The following is a 4,868-nucleotide window of genomic DNA, read 5'->3' as shown; positions in this document are numbered from 1 at the left end:
AACAGGGAAAATAGCCCACTGAGGAAAGGAAACAAGGAAAAATAAAATATTCTAAGAACAGTAACAACATTAGAATAAATATTTCATATATAAACTTTAAATAATTTAACAAAACAAGAGGAAGAGAAATTAGATAGAATAGTGTGTCAGAGTGTACTACATACATTTGAGTAACATATGATTCATAGGATTTCCTCTTATAATTACTATTTTGTCCTATTTCAACACTTGAAGCATCGTGTGATTTATAGCTGTAATTGCGGTGACTCTGGTAAACAGTAAACAAATTCTATTGCTGGTAATTTTGATCAACTTTTGACAAAATTTGCATCAAGTGACCCATATTGATGGCATAATTAACCTGCTTCAAATAATAATTTTGTATCGTCCAAACAATATGTAACTAGCCAACAAATATACAACCTTCCAACAAATACACAACTTGTGGAAAATATAAAACCTATCAATATATATACTTCCTTCCAACAAATATACACTCCTCTGGGAAATACCAAGTATGGAAAATATAACCTTGCAATGTATACAGAACCTTCCAGCAAATATACAACCTTTTAACTAATATGAAACTTTCCAGCAACAGCTAATATACAACCTTCCAACAAATATACAACTTTCCAACAAATAGACAACCTTCCATCGAATATACAACTTTACAACAAATATACAACCTTCCAGCAAATATACAACCTTCCAACGAATATAAAACTTTCCAACAAATATACAACCTTCCAGCAAACATACAACCTTTTAACAAATATAAGACTTCCCAGCAACAGCTAATATACAACCTTACAACAAATATACAACCTTCCAACAAATAGACAACCTTCCAACGAATATACAACTTTCTAGCAAATATACAACCTTCCATCAAATATAAAACCTTCCAGCAAATATACAACTTTCCAAAAAATATACAACATTCCAGCAAATATACAACCTTTTAACAAATATAAGACTTTCCAGCAGCAGCTAATATATAACCTTCCAGCAAATATACAACCTTCCAACAAATGGACAACCTGCCAACGAATATACAACTCTCCAGTAAATATACAACCTTCCATCAAATATACAACCTTCCAGCAAATATACAACCTTCCATCAAATATACAACCTTCCATCAAATATACAACCTCACAAGAAATATATAAAACTCCAACAATTATACAACCTTCCAGCAAATATATAACCTTCCAGCAAATATACAACCTTCCATCAAATATACAACCTTCCAGCAAATATACAACCTTCCATCAAATATACAACCTTCCAGCAAATATGCAACCTTCTAACCACTATACAAACTTCCAGCAATTATACAAACTTCCAGCAAAATATACAACCTTCCATCAAATATACAACCTTCCACCAAATATACAATCTTCCATTAAATATACAACCTTCCAGCAAATATCCAACTTTCCAGAAAATATAACCTTCCAACCAACATAGAACCTTCCACCAATATACAACCTTCCAGCAAATATGCAACTTTCCAGAAAATATAACCTCCAAACCAACATAGAACCTTTCACCAATATGCAAGCTTCCATCAAATATACAACCTTCCAGAAAAAATGCAACTTTCCAGAAAATATAACCTTCCAACCAACATAGAACCTTCCACCAATATACAACCTTCCAGCAAATATACAACCTTCCATCAAATATACAACCTTCCAGAAAAAATGCAACTTTCCAGAAAATATAACCTTCCAACCAACATAGAACCTTCCACCAATATCCAAGCTTCCAGCAAATAAACAACCTTCCAGCAAATATACAACCTTCCATCAAATATACAACCTTCCAGAAAAAATGCAACTTTCCAGAAAATATAACCTTCCAACCAACATAGAACCTTCCACCAATATCCAAGCTTCCAGCAAATATACAACCTTCCAGCAAATATACAACCTTCCATCAAATATACAACCTTCCAGAAAAAATGCAACTTTCCAGAAAATATAACCTTCCAACCAACATAGAACCTTCCACCAATATCCAAGCTTCCAGCAAATATACAACCTTCCAGCAAATATACAACCTTCCATCAAATATACAACCTTCCAGAAAAAATGCAACTTTCCAGAAAATATAACCTTCCAACCAACATAGAACCTTCCACCAATATCCAAGCTTCCAGCAAATATACAACCTTCCAGCAAATATACAACCTTCCATCAAATATACAACCTTCCAGAAAAAATGCAACTTTCCAGAAAATATAACCTTCCAACCAACATAGAACCTTCCACCAATATCCAAGCTTCCAGCAAATATACAACCTTCCATCAAATATACAACCTTCCAGAAAAAATGCAACTTTCCAGAAAATATAACCTTCCAACCAACATAGAACCTTCCACCAATATCCAAGTTTCCAGCAAATATACAACCTTCCAGCAAATATACATCCTTCCTGCAAATATACTGTACATCATTCTAACACTGAAGGATTTCAATGTGCCTGCTAAGCTAAGAGAGAAATAATAACGCGAACTAAACACGACATTGCCTCGCTCTACTAATTATTTCCCTCCCGGTCAATTTGTCTCGTTTCCCCACCAAGACATCAGCCCTTCGTTTGCTGTAGAAGAATGCTTATACAATTTGCCAGTGAATAATTGAAGGGGGGGGGGGGCTTTAACCTTGTTGTGTAATTAGTGAAGGGCGTAATGATTAGGCAAAGGATAATAGGAATGTAATTAATACGATGACCGAAGTAAGAAGGTTAACTAATAATTGAAATTAATTTATAAAATTAATTTACTTTAAAAAATAAATAGGCAGATGAGGACTAGATAATTGGAATGAAATTAATATGATGACCGAAGTAAGAAGGTTAACTAATAATTGAAATTAATTTATAAAATAAATTAATTTAAAAAAAAAAAATAGGCAATTCAGGACCAGCTAGTAGGAATGAAATTAAGACGATGACTGAAGTAAGAAGGTTAACTAATAATTGAAATTAATTTATAAAATAAATTTATTTTTTGAAAAAAAAATAGGCAATTCAGGACCAGCTAGTAGGAATGAAATTAAGACGATGACTGAAGTAAGAAGGTTAACTAATAATTGAAATTAATTTATAAAATAAATTTATTTTTTAAAAATAAATAGGCAGATGAAGACCAGCTAGTGGAAACGAAATTAGGACGATGACCGAAGTAAGAAGGTTAACTAATAATTGAAATTAATTTTTAAAAATTTTTTTATTTTAAAAAATAAATAGGCAGATCAAGACCAGCTACTAGGAACGAAATTAAGACGATGACCGAAGTAAGAAGGTTAACTAATAATTGAAATTAATTTATAAAATAAATCTAATTTAAAAAATAAATAGGCAGTAGAGGACCAGCTAGTAGGATTGAAATTTAGGCAATTCAGGACTAGCTAGTAGGAACGAAGTTAGGACGATGATGGATGTAAGAAGTTTAACTAATAAATTGAAATTAACTAAAAAAAAATAATTATTTATTTTAGAAAATAAATAGGCAGTTGGGGACTAGCTAGTAGGAAAGATATTTAGGCAATTGAGGACCAGCTAGTAGGAGCGAAATTAAGACGATAATTAAAGCATGATAGTTAACTGATAATTGAAATTAATTGAAATATATATTTTTAAAATTAAATAGGCAATTGAGGACGAGCTAGTACGTATGAAAGACGATGACTAAAATAAGAAGGATAACTAAAATTAAAATTAAATGACAAATTTATTTAAGAAAACTAAATTGCAGATACAAAGATTTATTAATGAAAGGTCTTAATGAATGAAATATAGAAATGTAATCCATTGGAAAATTGGATTAAAAGTAGAAAAATTATATAAAAAATACAATTAAGAATATTGTGAAATTATGTTAAAATGTGATGAAAATAATAATGAAATTAAGTGAAATATTACAATGTCCATTGAAAATAGAGAAAAAATAAATTAAAACAAGAAGAAAATGATGAAAATTATGTGAAATATTACATTGTCCATTGAAAATAGAGAAAAAATAAATCATAACAAGACGAAAATGATGAAAATTAAGTGAAATATTACAATGTCCATTGGAAATAGAGAAAAAATAAATTAAAACAAGAAGAAAATTATGAAAAATAAGTGAAATATTACATTGTCCATTGGAAATAGAGAAAAAATAAATTAAAACAAGACGAAAATAATGAAAAATAAGTGAAACATTACATTGTCCATTGGAAATAGAGAAAAAATAAATTAAAACAAGACGAAAATTATAAAAAATAAGTGAAATATTACAATGTCCATTGGAAATAGAGAAAAAATGAATTAAAACAAGAAGAAAATTATGAAAAATAAGTGAAATATTACATTGTCCATAGGAAATAGAGAAAAAATAAATTAAAACAAGAAGAAAATTATGAAAAATAAGTGAAATATTACAATGTCCATTGGAAATAGAGAAAAAATAAATTAAAACAAGAAGAAAATTATGAAAAATAAGTGAAATATTACATTGTCCATAGGAAATAGAGAAAAAATAAATTAAAACAAGAAGAAAATTATGAAAAATAAGTGAAATATTACAATGTCCATTGGAAATAGAGAAAAAATAAATTAAAACAAGAAGAAAATTATGAAAAATAAGTGAAATATTACATTGTCCATAGGAAATAGAGAAAAAATAAATTAAAACAAGAAGAAAATTATGAAAAATAAGTGAAATATTACAATGTCCATTGGAAATAGAGAAAAAATAAATTAAAACAAGAAGAAAATTATGAAAAATAAGTGAAATATTACATTGTCCATAGGAAATAGAGAAAAAATAAATTAAAACAAGAAGAAAATTATGAAAAATAAGTGAAAT

This window comes from Palaemon carinicauda, chromosome 26 (genome assembly GCF_036898095.1).
Source record: "Palaemon carinicauda isolate YSFRI2023 chromosome 26, ASM3689809v2, whole genome shotgun sequence".
NCBI classification, from domain to species: domain Eukaryota; kingdom Metazoa; phylum Arthropoda; class Malacostraca; order Decapoda; family Palaemonidae; genus Palaemon; species Palaemon carinicauda.
Note: the sequence above shows the minus strand (reverse complement) of the source record.